This window comes from Hypanus sabinus, chromosome X2, assembly GCF_030144855.1.
Source record: "Hypanus sabinus isolate sHypSab1 chromosome X2, sHypSab1.hap1, whole genome shotgun sequence".
Taxonomy (NCBI): domain Eukaryota; kingdom Metazoa; phylum Chordata; class Chondrichthyes; order Myliobatiformes; family Dasyatidae; genus Hypanus; species Hypanus sabinus.
In genome coordinates, this window is record NC_082739.1 from 1,841,473 (window position 1) to 1,863,419 (window position 21,947).

The 21,947-nt window shown below is 45.0% G+C and overlaps 1 protein-coding gene across 3 annotated transcripts in view; it reads right to left on the minus strand.

The window, feature by feature from the left end:
* LOC132385079 (platelet-activating factor acetylhydrolase IB subunit alpha2-like) overlaps positions 1-21,710 on the minus strand; it is a 34,744-nt gene extending 13,034 nt beyond the window's left edge. The window contains exons 1-3 of one of the 3 annotated variants that reach the window (XM_059956805.1): positions 21,509-21,710; positions 19,995-20,075; positions 12,083-12,167 (exon numbers count right to left, since the gene is read on the minus strand). The gene's annotated coding sequence lies outside the window, so the exon portion shown is untranslated. Of the gene's footprint in view, positions 1-8,560; positions 8,703-12,082; positions 12,168-19,994; positions 20,076-21,508 lie in introns of all 3 variants that reach the window. The other 2 variants (XM_059956804.1, XM_059956803.1) reach the window with 2 other exon arrangements.
* Between the last annotated feature and the right edge of the window lie 237 nt (positions 21,711-21,947).

The following is a 21,947-nucleotide window of genomic DNA, read 5'->3' on the forward strand; positions in this document are numbered from 1 at the left end:
GGAGGGGGAGGGGGAGGGGGAGGGGGAGGGGGAGGGGGAGGGGGAGGGGGAGGGGGAGGGGGAGGGGGAGGGAGAGGGAGAGGGAGAGGGAGAGGGAGAGGGAGAGGGAGAGGGAGAGGGAGAGGGAGAGGGAGAGGGAGAGGGAGAGGGAGAGGGAGAGATAAATAAATAAGGGATGGGGTAAGAAGGGGAGAAGGGACATTAACGGACGTTAGAGAAATCAATGTTCATGCCATCAGGTTGGAGGCTACCTAGACGGAATAGAAGGTGTTGTTCCACCAATCTGAGTGTGGCTTCAGCTTGACAGTAGAGGAGGCCATGGACAGACATATCAGAATGGGAATGGGACGTGGAATTAAAATGTGTGGCCACTGAGAGATCTTGGTTTCTCTGGCGGACAGAGCGTAGGTGTTCAGCGAAACGGTCTCCCAGTTTGCGTATATTGTTCTGTCATTTAATGGCATGAGGCACTGCACTGCTGGGGAAACTCCAGCATATCCACTATCACTGGTAGTTAACCTCAGCCAAAGGCCACAATAAAGTCCAACAGGAGTGGGAGAGGAGCAAGTCAGAAGTAAAAGGAAGGAAATAAAACTCTGCTAAACCAAACAGAAATGTTGACCAGGGTCAACATTAGTTCATGTACTGAGGGATTTCTCGCAGGTTGGTTGCGGTTATTTAAAAAGGGAGCTTCGAGAACATTTGTCCATTGTTTGTGGCCTATCAGTGGCTATAACCAGAGCACCAATTGTGAGTTAGATAACAGGGAAGGTTCAGGCATAAAAAAACACTGCCTAGCAGTGTGGTCATCGATGGAGTGATCTGAGGCAGAGGGGTAGGGCTTCAGGCTTCGGCAATAATGGATCGAGGCAAGGTAGGTTACCCGTGAGAAATAGAAACAGGAAATACGTCTGTGAGGCCGGTGTTCTGTACTGGGTGTCAGAAATGGAAAGTACAGGAGTCTCCCAGCCTCCCGGACTGTCACATCTGCACTAGGTGTGTTGAGCTGCAGCTCCTTGGGGCCGAGTTAGGAAACTGGAGATGCAGCTTGATGACCTTAGCCTGATCAGGGAGAGCCAGGAGGTGATAGAGAGGAGTTATAGGCAGGTGGTCACACCGGGGCCTCAAGAGACAGACAAATGGGTCACAGTCAGGAGGGGGAAGGGGAAGAGTCAGGTACTAGAGAGTACCCCTGTGGCTGTACCCCTTGACAATAACTACTGCTGTTTGAGTACTGCTGGGGGGGGGGGGGGGAACAGCCTATTTGGGGGAAGTGGCACTGGCCGTGCCTCCGACACAGAGTCTGGCCCTGTGGCTCAGAAGGGTAGGGAAAGGAAGAGGAAGGCAGTAGTGATAGGGGACTCTATAGTTAGGGGGTCAGACAGGCGATTCTATGGATGCAGGAAAGAAACATGGATGGTAGTTTGCCTCCCAGATGCCAGGGTCCGGGATGTTTCTGATCGCGTCCATGATATCCTGAAGTGGGAAGGAGAACAGCCAGAGTTTGTGGTACATATTGGTACCAACGACATAGGTAGGAAAAGGGAGGAGGTCCTGAAAACAGACTACAGGGAGTTAAGAAGGAAGTTGAGAAGCAGGACCACAAAGGTAGTAATCTCAGGATTACTGCCTGTGCCACGTGACAGTGAGTATAGAAATAGAGTGAGGTGGAGGATAAATGTGTGGCTGAGGGATTGGAGCAGGGGCAGGGATTCAGATTTCTGGATCATTGGGACCTCTTTTGGGGCGGGTGTGACCTGCACAAAAAGGATGAGTTGCATTTGAATCCCAGGGGGACCAATATCCTGGCAGGGAGGTTTGCTAAGGCTACTGGGGAGAGTTTAAACTAGAATCGCTGGGAACTGAACTGAAGAGACAGAGGAAGGGGTGGTTGGCTCACATTTTGAGAAAGCTTGTAGACAGTGTGAGATGGGGGATAGGCGGATGATAGAGAAGGGATATGCACAGACCAATGGTTTGAGCTGTGTCTATTTTAATGAACAAAGTGGATGAGCTTAGAGCGTGGATCAGTACTTGGAGTATGATGTTGTGGCCATTAGAGATTTGGATGGCTCAGGGGCAGGAATGGTTACTTAGAGTGCCAGGCTTTAGATGTTTCAGAAAGGACAGGGAGGGAGGCAAAAGAGGTGGGGGTGTGGCACTATTGATCAGAGATAGTGTCAAGGCTGCAGAACAGGAGGAAGTCATGGAGGGATTGTCTACTGAGTCTCTGTGGGTGGAAGGTAGGAATAGGAAGAGGTCAATAACTCTACTGGGTGTTTTTTATAAGCCGCCCAATAGTAACAGGGACATCGAGGAGCAGATAGGGAGACAAATTCTGGGAAGGTGCAATAATAACAACAGGGTTGTCATGGTGGGAGATTTAATTTCCCAAATATTGATTGGCATTTCCCTCGCAAGGGGTTTAGATGGGGTGGAGTTTGTTAGGTGTGTTCAGGAAGGTTTCCTGACACAATATGTGGATAAGTCTACAAGGGGAGAGGCTGTACTTGATCTGGTATTGGGAAATGAACCTGGTCAGGTGTCAGATCTCTCAGTGGGAGAGCATTTTGGAGATAGTGATCACAATTTCTAGAGGCATTCATTTCTAGAGGTATAGAATATAAGAGCAGGGATGTGATGTTGAGGCTCTATAAGGCTCTCGTGAGACCACACTTGGAGTATTGTGTGCGGTTTTGGGCTCCTTATTTTAGAAAGGATAAACTGACATTGAAGACGATTCAGAGAAGATTCACGAGAATGATTCCAGGAATGAAAGGGTTACCGTATGAGGAACGTCTGGCAGCTCTTGGGCTGTATTCCCTAGAGTTCAGGAGAATGAGGGGGGATCTCACAGAAACATTCTGAATATTAAAGGGCCCGAACGGATTAGATATGGCAAAGTTATTTCCCATGGTTGGGGATTCTAGGACAAGAGGGCATGACTTCAGGATTGAAGGACGTCCTTTTAGAACTGAGATGTGAAGAAACTACTTTAGTCAGAGGGTGGTAAATCTGTGGAATCTGTTGCCACGAGCGGCTGTGGAGGCCAAGTCATTGGGTGCATGTAAGGCAGAGATAGACAGGTTCTTGATTAGCCAAGGCATCAAAGGGTATGGGGAGAAGGCAGGGGAGTGGGGATGACCGGAAGAATTGGATCAGCCCAGGATTGAATGGTGGAGCAGAATTGATGGGTCAAATGGTCTACTTCTGCTCCTATATCTTATGGTCTTAATTCTATTTACTTTACCATAGCATTGGAGAGGGATAGAAACAAACAAGTTAATTGGAGTGAGGGGAAATATGAAGCTATCAGGCAGGAACTTGGAAGCAGATGTTCTCAGAATCAGATTTATTTTCACCGGCATGTGACATGAAACTTGTTAACTTAGCAACAGCAGTTCAATGCAATACATAATCTAGTAGAGAGAAAAATAATAATAATAAAATAAAACAGTCATAAATAAAGTAAATCAATTACATACATTAAACAGATTATTTAAAAATGTGTAACAACTGAAATACTGTATATTAAAAAAAGTGAGGTAGTGTCCAAAGCTTCAATGTCCATTTAGGAACCGGGTGGCAGAGGGGAAGAAGCTGTTCCTGAATCACTGAGTGTGTGTCTTCAGGCTTCTGTACCCCCCCCTGATGGTAACAGTGAGAAAAGGACATGCCCTGGGTGCTGGAGGTCCTTAATAATGGACGCTGCCTTTCTGAGACACCACTCCATAAAGATGTCCTGGGTACTTTGTAGGCTAGTACCCAAGATGGAGCTGACTAGATTTACAACCTTCTGCAGCTTCTTTCGGTCCTATGCAGTAGCCCCTCCATACCAGACAGTGATGCAGAAATGTACGGCTGAAATGTGGCAAATGTTCCGGGGATATTTGTGTGGCATTCTGCATAGGTACGTTCAAATGAGATGGAAAGGATGGTTGGATACAGGGACCATGGTGTACAAAAGCTTATGAGAGGTTCAAAAAACTAGGTAATGACAGAGATCTAAAAGATTATAAGGCTAGCAGGAAGGAGCTTAGGAATTAAATTAGGAGAGCCAGAAGGGACCATGAGAAGGCCTTGGCGAGCAGGATTAAAGAAAACCCCAAGCTATTCTATAAGTATCTGAAGAGCAAGAGGATAAGACGTGAGAGAATCAAACCCAAGTGTGACAGTGCAAAAGTGTGTATGAAACCAGAGGAGATAGGTGAGGTATTGCTTCAGTATTCACTATAAAAGAGGATCTTGGCTATTGTAGGGATGACTTACAGCAGATTGAAAAGCTTGAGCATCTAAACATTAAGAAAGAGGATGTGACTAAACATACTGATGAAGGTAGAGCAGTAGATGTAGTGTATATGGATTTCAGCAAGGCATTTGATAAGGTACCCCATGTGTGGCAGATGGAGTTCAACCCAGATAAGTGTGGGGTGGTTCATTTTGGTAGGTCAAATATGATGGCAGAATATAGTATTAATGGTAAGACTGTTGGCATTGTGGAGGATCAGAGGGATCTTGGGGTCTGAGTCCATAGGACACTCAAAGCAGCTGTGCAGGTTGACTCTGGTTAAGAAGGCGTATGGTGCATTGGCCTTCGTCAATCATGGAATTGAATTTAGGAGCCGAGAGATAATGTTGCAGCTGTATAGGACCGTGATCAGACCCCACTTGGAGTACTGTGCTCAGTTCTGTCACCTCACTACAGGAAGGATGTGGAAACCATAGAAAAGGTGCAGAGGTGTGTGAACTCGGCCTTTTCTCCTTGGAGCGAACGAGGGTGAGCGGTGACCTGTGACCTGAAAGAGGTGTATAAGATGGTGAGGGGCATTTATCATGTGGATATTCAGAGGCTTTTTTCCAGGGCTGAAATGGTTAGCACGAGAGGGCATATTTTTAAGGTGCTTGTAAGTAGGCACAGAGGAGATGTCGGGGTAATTTTTTTTTATGCAGAGTTGTGAGTGCGTGGAATGGGCTGCGGGCAACAGAGGTGGAGGCAGATATGATAAGAGTCTTTTAAGAGACTCCTGGATAGGTACCTGGAGCTTAGAAAAATAGAGGGCTATGGGTAAGCCTGGGTAGTTCTAAGGTAGTTCTATGTTGAAAGATTGGAGTGACTGGGCTTGTATACACTGGAATTTAGAAGGATGAGAAGGGATCTGATTGAGACATATAAGATTATTAAGGGACTGGACATGCTAGAGGCAGGAAAAATGTTCCCGATGTTGGGGGAGTCCAGAACCAGAGGCCGCAGTTTAAGAATAAGGGGTAGGCCATTTAGAACAGAGTTGAGGAAAAACTTTTTCACCCAGAGAGTTGTGGATCTGTGGAATGCTCTGCCCCAGAAGGCAGTGGAGGCCAATTCTCTGGATGCTTTCAAGAAAGAGTTAGATAGAGCTCTTAAAGATAGTGAAGTCAAGAGATATGGGGAGAAGGAAGGAACGGGGTACTGATTGTGGATGATCAGCCATGATCACATTGAATGGCAGTGCAGGTTTGAAGGGCCGAATGACCTAGTCCTGCACCTATTGTCTATTGTCCAAGGTAGGGACATGTTCGGCACAGATTTGTGGGCCAAAGGGCCTGTATTGTGTTGTAGGTTTTCTATGTTCCTATAACTCGGGAGGCACAGTCTGTGTACTCCATGCAGTGTGAAACTTAACAGGAGGCAGAGTACTCGATTGACTTTTACTGGGCACCGAACTGTCAGCATCTGTGTGGTTGAGGTACGCTGGGAACACACTGCACTCCACAGATACAACTGGAACAAATCGCACCTCTTACCGATGCATCATTGAAAGCATCTCTGCTCAGTGTGGCAAGTGTTCAAGACTGCAAGGAACCCAGCCTCCCCAAAACTAAGTCTGATGACATTTCCCACTGCTTCGGGAAAACAGCCAACATAATCAAGGACCTGTAGACCCCCACACTCTTCCCAATTGAGCAGAAGATACAAAAGCCTGAAAGAACAAGGACAGCTTCTATCCCACAGTTATCAGATTCTTGAATCGACCTCTCATTCACTAAAAGGTGAACTCTTGATCTCCAAATCTACCTCATTGTGGCCTGTGTGTGCACTCTGTGTAAATGTAACACTACATGCTGTACCTTTTTGTTTTTTTGCTGCCTTGATGTACTTCTACATGGAATGATTGGTCTAGAAAATAGAACATAGAAATCTACAACACATTACAGGCCCTTTGGCCCACAACGTTCTGACTTTCTGACTAGATGGCAGGCAAAACAAATGCTTTTCACTGTAGCTTGCTACAATAACCCAACACCACCTCAAGCTCAGCAGGATGAGGAGGTTGACTACACTGGGCTCAGACTGGTGTCCGACTGTCTGTGCAAGTGAGCCAGCCATCACACTACACTTTGCTCGATGTTACAACTAGAAGATATAGGAGTCGAATCAGGACATCCAGCCCATCACATCTGCTGAGCCATTCACTCAATGCTGTTTTTGTCCTCTTCCCAACCTTATTCTTCTGCCTCTGCCCCATAACCCTTAACCCCTTACCAATCTGGAACCTATCAATCTCGACCGTACATACACCCAAAAACTTGTCTTTACCACTCTTTAGGGCAATGAATTCCCCAGACTCACTACCCACTGGCTGAAGTAATTCCTCCTTTACTCTGTTCTAAACTGACTTCCCTCTATTTCTTATTGAATGGTGGAGCAGGCTTGATGGGCCAGACGGCCTGCTTCTGCTCCTATTTCTTATGTATTCTGAGGTTGTGCCCTCTGGTTCCAGTGAGTCCTCTGTTGGGCAGAGCCGACCAGGGATGTTGCGTCCTAGCTGTCTAGCTCCACATATCTTATCTGATGAACCCAAAGGAACGGCAGAGACTGATACAGTTTGGTACCAACAGCATCACAGGAGTTGCCAGTCAGTGTTAAATTCATTGTAGGACTGCTTTAGGGACTCCAGCTCCAGATTTTTCCCTCGGGGTTTACTTCTGAAAGCTTTCTGCATGAATGGGTATTACCACGAGATCAGAGTTTTCCTTCTCCTAGATGAGCTGCCACTATGGCTGACGAGCCCCATCTGTCTGAAGTGACTGGTTTTGAGGTGCCAGTAAACTGCCTTTGCCCCTTCTCCTGTCAGTAAAAACAGTTCCTCCAGGCTTAGTAGCTAAGCTAAACTTGAAGGCCAGGAGCTGGACTTGGTTGTCAGAGGCTATTTAGCTCTGGTCCTAGAGCCCTCTCCATGTCCACTATCTAGGCCTTACAATATTTGTCATGTTTTCACAACTGGATATTTAACAAGTGAATAGCACAAGAAGTCATCAGAGAAATTGATTCAAATGTGACCTGGATCAGGGCTCAATATTATCCTGACAAAGGCACCATAAGGGACAACTACCCCATTATTTTAACAGCAGATAATAGGAGCCCAGTTCTCACTTGGCACCATCATCTACAACTTGCAGTTTTTTTAAATTAGTTTTTTTATGCATTTTCTACATCGCTACAGATAGAAAAAACCCCAGATCAAAATGAAGAACATTAATACAGTGCAAAAATAAACATACAATAATACTATAATACAAAAAAAGATAATTGAGAAAGCACCCAAATTGAAGATATGTAAAATTAGTATCCTCCCCAAGCCCCGCAACAAAAAAAAACTCCAGACCAACCACAACACAATATAGAGAGTATAAATCAGGACAATCAAACCCCCAAAACTGTAAATACACTTAAAAACAGAGGATATTAATGCCTACTACCAAAAAAAAAAGAGCTGAAAGCAAGGGACCGAAAAAAAACCTTAGTTAAGAGGAAGTTTATGAAAGTGCTCAATAAAAGGTCCCCAGACCTTATGGAACTTAGTATCTGAATTAAGAACTGAATAATGAATTTTTTCAAGGTCTAAGCAGGCCATAATATCGTTAAGCCATTGAGCATGCGTGGGCGGGGCAACATCCCTCCATCTAAGGAGGATTAAACGTCTAGCCAGGAGAGAAGCAAAAGATTATATTCAACACTTAGTCGAACTCAAACGTAAATCTGTTTCACCCAAAAAACCAAACAAAGCAATTAAAGGGTTAGGTTCTAGATGGTGATTCAGAATATAAGATAAAGTTATGAAGACATCTTTCCAAAATTTCTCCAATCTAGGACAGAACCAGTACATATGAATAAGAGAAGCCTTGCCCCTTTTGCATTTATCACAAAGAGGACTAATATTAGGGTAGAATCGAGACAGTTTAGATTTAGACATATGGGCTCTATGAACAATCTTAAACTGTAAAAGGCAATGGCGAGCACAAAGAGAGGTTGAGTTAACCGATTTGAGAATCAAAACTTGCAGTTTAAATCACTATCATCAACACCAACGCTTTACGACCTGACACTATCACTTTATACGTAAAAATCCTCCAGATCTCCTCAGCCATTTCACAAAGAGTTTTGGTTGCTGCATTTTCTGAGCCCAGAACTCAGTTGACCACTGAGAGAAATCCAAGCCTTAAACATCAGACACTTGAACAACATTAGCACTTCTATCTCAACACCACTAGCAAGTTAAAGTTAAAATGCTGGAACAATTACCTTCTGCTCTTGTACATAATGCACTCAGATTAGGAATGGAAACACAGACCAAATATGCGCCGAGTTATGCCGTTTCTGGCGCAAACATAGCTGGCTCACAACTCAACCATAAACTTTGGAACGTGGGAGTAAACCGGAACACCTAGAGGAAACACACACCATCAGAGACACTAGAGATTCCACAGAAATGCAGAGCAAGACACACAAAATGCTGGAGGAACTTAGCAGGTCAGGCAGCATCTATGGAAATGAATAACCAGGATCTTGGCCTGAAACACTGTTCATTCCCTGCGACAGATGCTGCACTATTGTTCCTTTTACCAAAATGCATTATCATACATTTCCCAACATCAGCCACTTTTTTGCCCATTCTTCCAATTTGTCTAAGTCCTGCTGCAATTGCATTGCTTCCTCAGCACTACCTACCCCTCCACCTATCTTCGTATCATCTGCAAACTATGTCATAAAGTCATCAATTCCATTATCTAAATCACTGACAAACAATGTGAAAAGTAGTGCTCCCAATATGGACCCCTGAGGATCATGTTTTGGGAAACTTTGAAATGGTGCCTTGTATTCCCATTGAAGATATCAAGTTCAATTGCCATTCAACCATACCACAAAAATTCAGACAAACAACACTCCTCCAAGGTCAACACTTTCCCAACCACCGAGGGTAGGCTAACTGGCCTATAATTGATGGCATGAACATTGATTTCTCAAACTTCCGGTAATGCTCTCCACCCTTCCTCTCCTTCACCATTTCTCATCCCCTTTTCCCTCTCACATCTTATCTCCTTGCCTGCCCATCGCCTTCCTCTGGTGCTCCTCCCCCTTTTCTTTCTTCCTTGGCCTTCTGTCCTCTCCTATTAGATTCCCCCTTCTCCAGCCCTGTGTCTCTTTCACCAACTTCCCAGCTCTTTACTTCATCCCTCCACCTCCTGGTTTCACCTATCACCTTCTGTTTCTCTCTCTCCTACCCCTACCTTTTAAATCCACTCCTCAGCTTTTTTTCTCCAGTCCTGCCAAAGGACTGAAATGTTGACTGTACTTTTTTTCCATAGATGCTGCCTGGACTACTGAGTTTCTCCAGCAGTTTGTATGCGTTGCTTGGATATCCAGCATCTGTAGATTTTCTCTCGTGTGTGGCCTATAATTTCCTTTCTTTTGCCTTCTTCCCTTCTTAAAGAATGGAGTGACATTTATAGTCTTCCAGTCCTCCAGGACCATATCAGGATTAAGTGATTCTTGAAGGATCATGACCAATGCATCTGTTATCTCTTCAGCAACATCTCTCAGTCTGCCTTGCACTTTTTCTTTTGTAATAGCAATGGCAGTCACTCCTGCTCCCTGACACTCACAGACCTCTGGCACACGGGTAGTGTCTTCCACAGTGAAGACTGATGCCAAGTATCCATTAAGTTCACCTGCCATTTCTTTGTCCTCCATTACTACTTCACCAGCATCATTTTCCAGTGGTCAAATATCAACTCTCACCTCCCTTTTACTCTTTATATAACTGAAAATATTTTTAGCATCCTGCTCTATATTATTGGCTACTCTGCCCTCATGTTTCATCTTTTCCCCCCTTATAGATTTTTTAGTTGCCTTTTTGTTGAACTTTAAAAACCTCCCAATCATCCAAATTCCCAATCACTTTTGCTACCTTATATGCCCTTTCCTTGGCTTTTATGCAGTCCTTAATTTCCCTTGTCAGCCACGGTCGCCTACCCCTGCCACTTGCGAACAACTTCTCTCGTGGGACATATTATGATCACTGGCTCCTAAGAATTCCTTTACATTAAACTCCCTAATAAGATGTGGTTACTAAACAACACCAATCTAAGATAGCCTCCCACCTCGGTTATTTAGACCACATCTCATTTATGCTAATCCCAGCATACAGACCGCTCGTCAAAACTCCGGACCAGTTCAAAAACAGGGGAAAACCTGGCCAGCAGGAGCCATCTCTGCTCTTCAAGACTGCTTTGAGCACACTGACTGGCACATGTTCAGGGAGGCTGCAACCGATGGCAACTTCACCAACTTAGAGGAGTACATGGCATCAGCGACTAGCTGCATCAGCAAGTGCATCGATGACGTCACTGTGTCCAAGACCATCACTATACGCGCTAACTAGAAGCCATGGATGACTGGGGAGGTGTGTGCGCTGCTGAGGACCCGTGACTCCGCCTTCAGATCAGGCAGTGAGGCAGCCCTAACAACAGCAAGGGCCAAACCGTCCTGGGCCATCAGAGGGGCAAAGCATGCACATGCCCAGTGAATCCACAGTTACTTCCAGGACAGCAGTGACACGCGGCGCATGTGGAAGGGCATCCAGGACATCACCAATTACAGGACAACATCATCTGACTGTGCAGGTGACGCTTCCCTCCCAAATGTGCTGAACAACTTCTACTCTCGCTTTGAGGTGGAAAATGACGTGGCGGTGAGTAAGTTCACTCCTCCCCCCAATGACCGGGTGCTGTGTCTCACCATGGCCGATGTGAGGAAAACTATGCGGGGTCAACCCACGGAAGGCTGCTGGACCAGACAATAATCCTGACAGAGTGCTCAGAGGATGTGCAGACCAGCTAGCAGAAGTTCTCACTGACACCTTCAACATCTCCCTGAGCAGCGCCACCATTCCAACATGCTTCAAGGCTGCCACCATCGTCCCCGTGCTGAAGAAGTCTTCAGTGACCTGCCTAAATGACTACCATCCCCTTGCACTTACATCCATCATCATGAAGTGTTTCGAGAGGCTCATCATGAGGCATATCAAGACCCTGCTGACCCCCCCCCCTCACTGGACCCCCTGCTGTTTGCGCATCGTCCCAACTGTTCAACAGACGACATCACCTGGTCCTAACCCACCTGGACAAAAAAGATACATACGTTCGAATGCTGTTCATAGACTTCAGTTCAGCACCTGATTGGAGAGCTGAAACTGCCGGGCCTGAACACCTCCCTCTGCAACTGGATCGTAGACTTCCTGACTGGGAGACCTCAGTCAGTCCGGATTGGAGACAGCATCTCCAACACTATCACACTGAACACGAGGGTCCCCCAGGGCTGTGTGCTCAGTCCACTGCTGTTCACTCTACTGACCCACGACTGCGCTGCAACACACAGCTCGAACCATATCATCAAGTTCGCCGATGACACGACCGTGGTGGGTCTCATCAGCAAGAACGACAAGTCAGCTTACAGAGAGGAGGTGCAGCAGCTAACGGACTGGTGCAGAGCCAACAACCTGTCTCTGAATGTGAACAAAACAAAAGAGATGGCTGTTGACTTCAGGAGAGCTCGGAGTGACCACTCTTTGCTGAACATTGATGGCTCCTCCATAGAGATGGTTAAGAGCACCAAATTTCTTGGTGTTTACTTGGCAGAGAATTTCACCTGGTCCCTCAACACCAGCTCCATAGCCAAGAAAGCCTAGCAGCGTCTCTACCTTCTGCGAAGGCTGAGGAAAGTCCATCTCCCACTCTCTGCCCCCCCCCCCCCCCCCATCCTCACCACATTCTCCAGACGATGTATCGACAGCATCCTGAGCAGTTGCACTGCCTGGTTTGAGAATTGCACCATCTCGGATCGCAAAAACCTGCAGCGGATAGTGAGGTCAGCTGAGAAGATTATCAGTGTCTCTCTTCCCACTATTACAGACAGTTACACCACACGCTACACCCGCAAAGCTAACAGTACTGTGAAGGATCCCACGCACCCCTCACACAAACTCTTCTCTCTCCTGCCATCTGGCAAAAGGTCTTGAAGCATTCGGGCTCTCCCGACCAGACTGTGCAGCAGTTTCTTCCCCCAAGTCATCAGACTCCTCAATACCTAGAATCTAGACTTACATCTACATCATTTATTATTATATTGTAATTTGTCCTCTACTGTGCCTATTGTCTTGTTTATTAATTATTGTGCTGCCCTGCAGTTTTGTGCACCTTATGTAGTCCTGTGTAGGTCTGTAGTCTAGTGTAGTTTTTATGTTGTTTTATGTAGTCTAGTGTAGCCTTGTGCTGTCTCACATCATCTAGTGTAGTTTTGTGTTGTTTCATGTAGCACCAGGGTCCTGGAGGAACGCTGTTTCATTTTTACTGTGTATTGTACCAGCAGTTTCAAGCCATCTCATGGGCATTCAACAAATTCCCTCTCTTGCAATCCGACAATAATCTGATTTTCCCAACTTCCTTGCATATTAAAGTTCCCCACACAACTGTGACATTACCCTTATTACATGCCCTTTCCAGCTCCCTTTGCAATCTCAACCTCACATCTTGGCTATTTGGAGGCCTATATATAATTTCCATAATTTTTTTTTACCCTTGCAATTTCTTAACTCCACCCACAAAGATTCAACATTCTCTGACCCTATGCCACCTCTTTCTAAAGATGCAATTCCATCTCTTACCAACAGAGCCACACCACCACCTTCCTGCCTGTCCTTTTGATATTATGCTCCCAACTATGACCTTGTCAGCCACAACTCACCCATAATGTCATAGTGACCAATCTCTAATTGCACCAGGAGTTCATACACCTTATTCCAAATGCTACGCACATTTAAATACAGCACCTTCAGTCCTGCATTCTTCACCCTTTAGATTTTTGCCTCTGTGGTACAATTGAACTCTTTGTCCTATCTCCATTTGCAGCCAATCATATGCTTAGACCAGGGGTCGGCAACCCGCGGCTCTTTCATCTCTGTGCTGCGGCTCCCTGTGGCTTTGGAAAATAAATGATGAGTATTTAATTAAAATGTATTTTATGTTAGTTTGTTAGTTTTTGAAATGTAATTCTAAATTTGAAGATTATGGTGATCTTGTACAATCTAAATAAAACGTGTTTTTTGACGCTATTAATATACGTCACCACTGCCAATGCCTGACTCCCACCAGTGCGCGATTTCTTGAATTTTTTGATCCAAAGTAGGCTAACTATGGAGAATTCTAAAAAAAGAAAAGTGACTGAAGAAAACAGAACATTTAATGATACGTGGGCAGATTCATTTGGTTTCACTGCTGACGAGACTGGTTTACCGGTATGCTTAACATGCAATGAGAAACTAGCAAACAACAAAAAGTCAAAAGTCGCAAGACATTCCCAGAATCAACACGCAGCCTTTGCTCAAAAATATCCGGATGGAGATGAGAGAAAAAAAGTCGTTTCGGAACTGATGCGGAAGGTTGATCTGAGCAAAAATCATTTCAAGAAGTGGATGAAGTCTGGAAAATCAACTACGCATGCTAATTTTGTTGCCGCTCAGGAAATAGTCAGGCATAGGAAGCAGTTTACAGATGGTGAATATATAAAAGAATCTTACATTAAGATTTCAGAACATCTATTCATGGACTTTAAAAACAAGAGTGAAATTGTGCAGAAAATCAGGGATATGCCCCTCTCTGCAAAGACAGAACCATAAAAATGGCAGAAGACATCACAAGACAGCAAATTAAAGACATCAATTCAGCTGTGGCCTACTCAATTGCCTGTGACGAGTCTAAAGACAAAGGTGATATTGAACAAATAGCGCTGTTCTGCCGGTATGTGAATTCTGCCAGGCCACAGGAAGAAATGATTGAGTTGATACCTCTAAAAGGCCAAACACGGGGGGAGGACATCTGTGAGGCTGTCTTGAATTGTTTAAGAGCCAAAGGAATAAAGACCACCCACCTGGTGTCAGTAGCTACTGATGGGGCACCAAGTATGACAGGAGCGCACAAGGGATTTGTGGCTTTACTGCAGAAGTCACTGGACAGAAAGCTGCTGACTTTTCACAGCATCTTGCACCAAGAGGCACTGTGCACTCAAACATTTCCTCCACAATGCACAGAAGTAATGGATGTTGTCATTCAGATTGTCAGTAAAATAATGGCAAAAAGTTTAAATCACCGTCAATCCCGTTTGTTACTGGACGAGCTGGAAAGCGCATATTCTGATCTCCTGCTGCACAACAAAGTCCGGTGGCTGTCAAGAGGGGAGGTGCTGGAACGCTTTGTCGCGTGTCTGGAAGAAGTGAAAACTTTCCTGGGCAGCAAAGGGCTCACCTTTCCTGAGCCAGAACAGCCAGAGTGGCTGGAAAAGCTACACTTCATGGTAGACAAGACAGCGCACCTGAACACGCTGAACACAGCTCTTCAGGGGAAAGGACGCACAGTCCTGCACATGTTGGAGGATGTTTTGGCATTCGAGCGCAAGTTGACAGTGCTTGCCAGAGATTTACAGAAAGGCACATTGTCTCACTTCCCCAATTTGAGAGAGTTCAAACAAGCTCACGACATGATAAATTCCGAGTATTTACATTCTGCAATCATCGCAATGCTAACATCGTTTGGGAAACGCTTTTGTGAGTTCAGAGAGGAAAAAAACACATTATCCTTCCCGGTCACTCCCCTAAGCATCGATCCATCCCTTCTGAATACGACTGCATTGGCAGGTGTGAGTCAACCTGATCTTGAGATGGAACTGGCCGACATAGCCGACAAAGACATATGGGTGTCCAAGTTTAGACGCTTGACAGCAGACCTTGAAGATGTTGCCCGTCAGAAGGCCGTTCTTGCTCAGAATCACAAATGGAGTGATATTGAAAACCTCCGCAAACCAGACAAACTTGTGTTTGAAACATGGAATGCTATCCCCGACATTTATGTAAACATTAAAAAGTATGCGCTTGGAGTCCTGTCGATCTTTGGATCCACATATGTATGTGATCAGGTGTTCTCCAACATGAACTTTATTAAAAACAAACATTGCGCACACCTCACAGATGACAGCTTGCGATCCTGTGTAAAGATGAAGGTGACGTCATACAGCCCTGATGTGCAGACGCTGTGCGCTGAGGTCCAGGAGCAGAAATCCCATTAACCAAGTATGATAAATATTTTAATTGCCTATTATTTTACGTATATTCATATTTTTTCATTATTCAGTGAAATAGTCCTTTATTTTTCAGGTTGACAGCTGGCTGATGTTATTTTTAGTTTCCTGCTGGCGGACAATTTAAGTTTGGCGTTTTTCATAAATACAAGAAGGACTCAAATAGACATTGAGTATTTTACTTAAAAGTAACCTTCAACCCAACGTCTTTTTTTCGGAGTTCAAAATGTTTTTGTTGCATGCAGAAATGTAATTTCATTTTCTCTGCAGGAGTTCATCGATTTCATAAATGCAACACATTATAGTTTGTTTATACATAGCATAAAAGCAAAAAAAAAGCGTTGTATGCTGTGATATTTCATTTTAAATGTCAAACGGGTTTTGTGGCTCCCAGTGTTTTCTTTTCTGTGGGAAACGGGTCCAAATGGCTCTTTCAGTGGTAAAGGTTGCCGACCCCTGGCTTAGACCATAAGACATAGGAGCAGAATAAGGCCATTCAGTCCATCAAGTCTGCTCCAACATGGCCAATCCCTGATCCCACTCAACCCCATACACCTGCCTTCTTGCCATATTCTTTGATGCCCTGACCAATCAGTAAACTATCAACCTCCGCCTCACATATATCCACAGACTTGGCCACCACCGCAGTTTGTGGCAGAGCATTCCACAGATTCACTACTCCCTGGCTATAAAACCTCTGTTCTAAAAGGTCGTCCCTCTATTTTGAGACTGTGCCTTCTAGTTCTGGATACCCCCACCATAGGAAACATCCTCTCCACATCCACCTTATCTAGTCCTTTCAACATTCGGTAGGTTTCAATGAGATCCCCTCTCATTCTTCTAAATTCCAGTGAGTACAGGCCCAAAGTTGCCAAATGCTCCTATGTTAAATCCTTCATTCCCAGAATCATCCTCGTGAACCTCCTCTCGACTCTCTCCAATGACAACACATCCTTTCTGAGATATGGGGTCCAAAACTGTTGACAATACTCTGAATGCAGCCTGACCAGTGTCTTATAAAGGCTCAGCATTATCTCCTTGTTTTTATATTCTATTCTCTTCCCTTTTAAATAAATGCCAACATTGCATTTGCTTTCTTTATCATGCATTTGCATGAGGACTCCCAAGACCCTCTGCACCTCTGATGTTTGAATTTTCTCCCCGTTTAGATAATAGTCTGCACTATTGTTCCTTTTACCAAAATGCATTATCATACATTTCTTAACACTGTATTCCATCTGCCGCTTTCTTGCCCATTCTTCTAATTTGTCTAAGTCCTGCTGCAATTACATTGCCTCCTCAGCACTACCTACCCCTCCACCTATCTTCATATCACCTGCAAACTTTGCCACAAAGCAATCAATTCCATTATCCAAATCACTGACAAACAATGTGAAAAGTAGCAGTCCCAATACTGACCCCTGAGGAACACCACTAGTCACTGGCAGCCAAGTAGAAAAGGCCCCCATTGTTCCCACTCACTGCCTCCTGCACGTCAGCCATTCCAGTTTCTTTCCTGTAACACCATAGGATTTTATCTTGTTAAGCAGCCTCATGTGTGGCACCTTATCAAATGCCTTCTGAAAATCTAAGTAAATGACATCCACTGCCTTTCCTTTGTCCACCCTGCTTGTTATTTTCTTGAAGAACTAATGGATTTTTCAGGCAAGATTTCCCTTTACAGAAACCATGCTGACTTTGACTTATTTTATCATTAGTCTCCAAGTACCCTGAAACCTCATCTTTAATAAGACTCCAACACTTTCACAACCATTAAGATTACACTAACTGGCCTTGTCATTCCTTATATTCATGTTACACCCATCATCCACTTGTAAACCTGCTGGCTCATCCTCAGCTCTCTCATACTGATTCCCATCCCCCTGCCATATTAGTTTAAACCACTCCCAACAGCTCCATCAAACCTGCCCACAATACAGGTGCCCCCGTTTTTCAAACGCTCACTGTTACGAAAGACCTACATTAGTACCTGTTTTCACTAACCAAAGAGGATTTTTGCTTTTACAAAATAAAGACACCCTCTTTATACGTGTGTTTACCCTGAGAAAGACTACAATGACCGTGAAGCCTTGCGTGGGCAGGTGTGTGCGCATGTGTATACGTGCCAATTTTTTCCCTCCAAATCGATTTTGGCTAAATCTTCCCAATTCTGGTAAGTGAAACTACACTATACATACATTATTTTTACTTTATTTAGGCTGTGTATTTATCATATCATTCCTGCTTTTACTCTATGTTAGTGTTATTTTAGGTTTTATGTGCTATTTGGTAGGTTATTTTTTGGGTCTGGGAATGCTCAAAAAATTTTCCCATATAAATTATTGGTAATTGCCTCTTCGCTTTACAACATTTCGGCTAACAAAGTTTCATAGGAACGCTCGACCTTTGGATAGCGGGGGAACCTCTATTGGTCTCCCTTGGATTCAAGTGCAACCTGTCCCTTTTGTATAGGTCACATCTGCCCCAGAAGAGGTCCCAATGATCCAGAAATCTAAATTCCTGCCCCCTGCACCAGTTCCTCAGCCATGTGTTCATCCACCACCTCACTCTATTCCTATCCTCACTGCTGTGTGGCACAGACAGCAATCCCGAGATTACTGCCTTTGAGGTCCTGCTTCTCAGCTTCTTTCCCAACTCCCTGTATTGTTGTCAACACCCCCACTCTTTCTCTACCCATGTCATTGGTACCAATATGTACGACGACATCTGGCTGTTCACCCTCCCTTCTCAGGATATTGTGGACACATTCAGGAACATCACAGACCCTGCATCTGGGATGATAGGACTCACCAGCCCAAGGAGTCTGAGGCAAACACCAGGTTAAGTGGAACCCTGGAACATGTTGGTGATTGTGGTGATGGAAACACCAAAGGCCTGGAAGCAACCCAGTCCACCACAGGAGCCTCAGGTCCCACACCACCAGGTTCAGGAACAGTTATTACCCTCAACCATCAAGCTCCTGAACCAGAGGGGGGATAACTTCACTCACCATTACTCTGAACTAAGACCTACAGACTCTTTAGAACTCATGTTCTCAATATTATCTTTTATTTGCAGTTTGTCTTCTTTTGCACATTGGTTGTTTGTCTGTCTGTCTCATTACATATAGCTTTTCATGAATTGTTCTTTTCTCTCCCTACAAAATACCTTTCAGAAAATGAACCTCAAGGTTGTATACGGTAGCATATACAGTGATAAATTTGCTTTGAAATTTGATCCCCTCACTTATTCCCCTGTAGCCTATCAGTTCCACCTTAATTTCCCAAACTCCCACTTACACTGGCCAACCTACCAACCTGCACACCTTTGGGGTGTGGGACAAAACAAGAGCACCCGGGGAAAAACCACACAGTCAGAGGGAGAACATGCAAACTCCACACAGGTGGCTGGCAGGGAACTTGGGTCAACGGAGCTACCAGGTAGCAGCTTGAACCACTGCTTTATTGCGCCAATCACCTCCAAGCATTCGAAGTAAAATATTATCTTCAGTGGTGAGCGGTGTGCTGCAGGGGTTGGTTCTGGGCTCGCAACTGTTCACGATATACATTAACGATCTGGAGCAGGGGCTGAGGGTAGTGTATCTAAGTTTGCTGATGACACTAAATTGAGTGGAAAAGCAAATTGTACAGAGGATACAGAGAGTCTGCAGGGAGAAAAAGATAGGTTAGGTGAGTAGGCAAGGGTCTGGCAGATGGAGTACAATGTTGGTAAATGTGAGGTCATCCACTTTGGAAGGATAAGTGAGAGAGCAGATTATTATTTAAATGGTAAAAGACTGCAGCATGCTGCTGTGCAGAGGGACTTGGGAGTGTTTGTGCATGAATTGCAGAACTTTGGTTTGCAGGTACAACAGGCTATCAAGAAGGCAAATGGAATGTTGGCCTTCATTGCTAGAGGGATTGAATTCAAGAGCAGGGAGGTCATGCTGCAACTATACAGGGTACTGGTGAGGCTGCACCTGGAGTACTGTGTGTAGTTCAGGTCTCCATACTTGAGGAGGATACACTGGCTTTGGAGGTGGTACAGAGGAGGTTCACTAGGTTGACTCCAGAGATGAGTGGGTTAGACTGAGAGGAGAGATTGAGTAACCTGGGACTATATTCGATGGAATTCAGAAGAATGAGAGGAGATCTAAAAATTATGAAAGCAATAGATAAGATAGAAGTAGGAAAGTTGTTTTCACTGGTAGATGAGACTAGAACTAGGGGACATAGCCTCAGGATTCGGGGAGTAGATTTAGGATGGAGATGAGGAGGAACTGCTTTTCCCAGAGAGTGGTGAATCTGTGAAATTCTCTGCCCAATGAAGCAATGGAGGCTACCCCAGTAAATATTCTTTAAAAATTGTTGTTTAGAATTTTGCACAGTAGGGGAATTAAGGGTTATGGGGAAAAGGCAGGTAAGTGGAGCTGAGTTTACGGTCAGATCAGCCATGATCCTATTGAATGGTGGGGCTGGCTCGATGGGCCAGGTGTCCTACTCCTGCTCCTATTTCTTATCTTCTTATGTGTGAAATAACAGTCAATTACCCAAGTGTTAACGACGATCTGTGTCGATCTTATTCCAGTTCAGTTCTTTTTGGACCCGCCAACGTTTTCCTGACGACGTCACTGTTTAAATAATAGTGTTGAGATAGGAAAAAGTGGTTATTAAAAATTAATCTTCACAGCAAGGAATATAAATTGCAAGAAACCAAGTTTTCAGGGCCATATCATCATTCAGTCTTTAGATTTCCTAAAGGTTTGGGGAAATTAAGGTCAGGGGTGGCATGGTAGTGTACTGGTTAGCGCTAGCTTCCCAGGTTCAATTCCCACCATCTGCTGTACATTCTCCCCATGACATGGGGTTTCTCTAGACGCTACTGTTTCTTCCCGCGTTCCAAAAAAGTACCAGTCTTTAATTAGTTACTTAGACTCACTTTTAGGAAATCCTGTGTGATTACAAGATATTGCAGACAGTGCAAACCAATAACAGTAGAATTACTGACCCAAAAAATAACTTTTTTTTCTACAGAGACATGGTCTGATCTGCTGTCTTTTTCCAGCATTTCCAGTTTTTAATTACAGCAGGTTCTATTTCTGTTGCAGCAGCTGAATGAATGGCCTGTGGCTAGAGAGGGTCAATGCTGCACAGCCAAGGTGGGGTCAGAGTTAGGGAGTCAAGCACGTGATTTGAAAGCAAGCATGAACATTTTAAACTTGAGTCACTGCAGAATCAGTAGATCAGTAAGGACTCTGGGTGAACATGAGTGAATTTACCCCCAATACAAAGTAGGATTCACAATGATGCACTTCTTAGCTTAAAAAAAACCCAGAGTTAACTTTATTTATCATTACCCCTCAAAAAGTAGGTTAGCATTAAGTATTATAATAATTTATAGTGCAGAACAATAATAGACCAATCGCAGGTGAGGATTATTATTAGATATTATACTATTTTATAGCGTGGAATTGGCTTATCAAATAGACCAATTCCACGAGGGTTCGGATTAGCAATAGGTATTGAATACTTTCTCATGGCAAATTATCAGGATCGAGTATTCCGAGATATGGGGCAGCACATTTGGGAGTGAAGTTCTCTCTCGATTGGCCCAACTGGTCCCACAACCCAACCACAGCATTCCACCAGCGGAACAGCATCCAATTTCTCAAAATATTTCCAATGGTTTTGCGAATTAATAACGAGCCTTCTGCGAAAGGAAACCTATGGGATGTGGGGTGGCTGCTCCCTCTCGGGCCTCCTGTACCTGCAGGTATATTACATGGCATCACTTTTACCCGCCCCCTCCGAAATGGGTTTTCCGCTGGACTCTTAAGCCCCACATACTCCCCACCCGAAACAGTGGATGCACGGATACAGGCGGCGCATCGACAGCAAAGGGCGTAAAGACTGAAAGGTTGCGGAGAAACATCATTGCAAAACTGTGCATCCTACGTGCACAGGCCAGGGACAGCAGCGTTATAATGAGGAGTGGCAGGCCGGGTTTGGAGAGTATGCAGTGGTGAAGGGATGTGCATCGCTCGGTTTGCGGTGGAAGAGGTACCTGCGAGCCGAGCCGCCGGGGGCTACAGCCGCTCCTCCGGTCCCGTCGAGCCCGCGGCCAGACCCAACCTCCAGAGGACGACGCAACGTTCCACCGACTTCCGCCCGAGCCCGTCAATCAACCGGCACAAATCCCGCCTTCACCGTATCCTCGATTCCCTTCTCACCCGCCGCCAGACCCAGCCTCCCGGGGACGTCGCAACGTTTCACCGACTTCCGCCTGAGCCCGTCAATCAACCGGAAAAAGTCCCGCCTTCATTAGGTCTCTCATTGGCCGCCGTTCCTCCTTTTCCATCGTGGCCTATCGCCTGTCCTCACTGCTGGATCTCCGATGTGTGATTGATGGGATAGGCTGTCAATCATAGGACTGGCGCAAAGGAAAACCGTTTGTATGCAATCGCCTGTTGCTGGGCATGTCTCATTTTGCTATATCCGTTCAG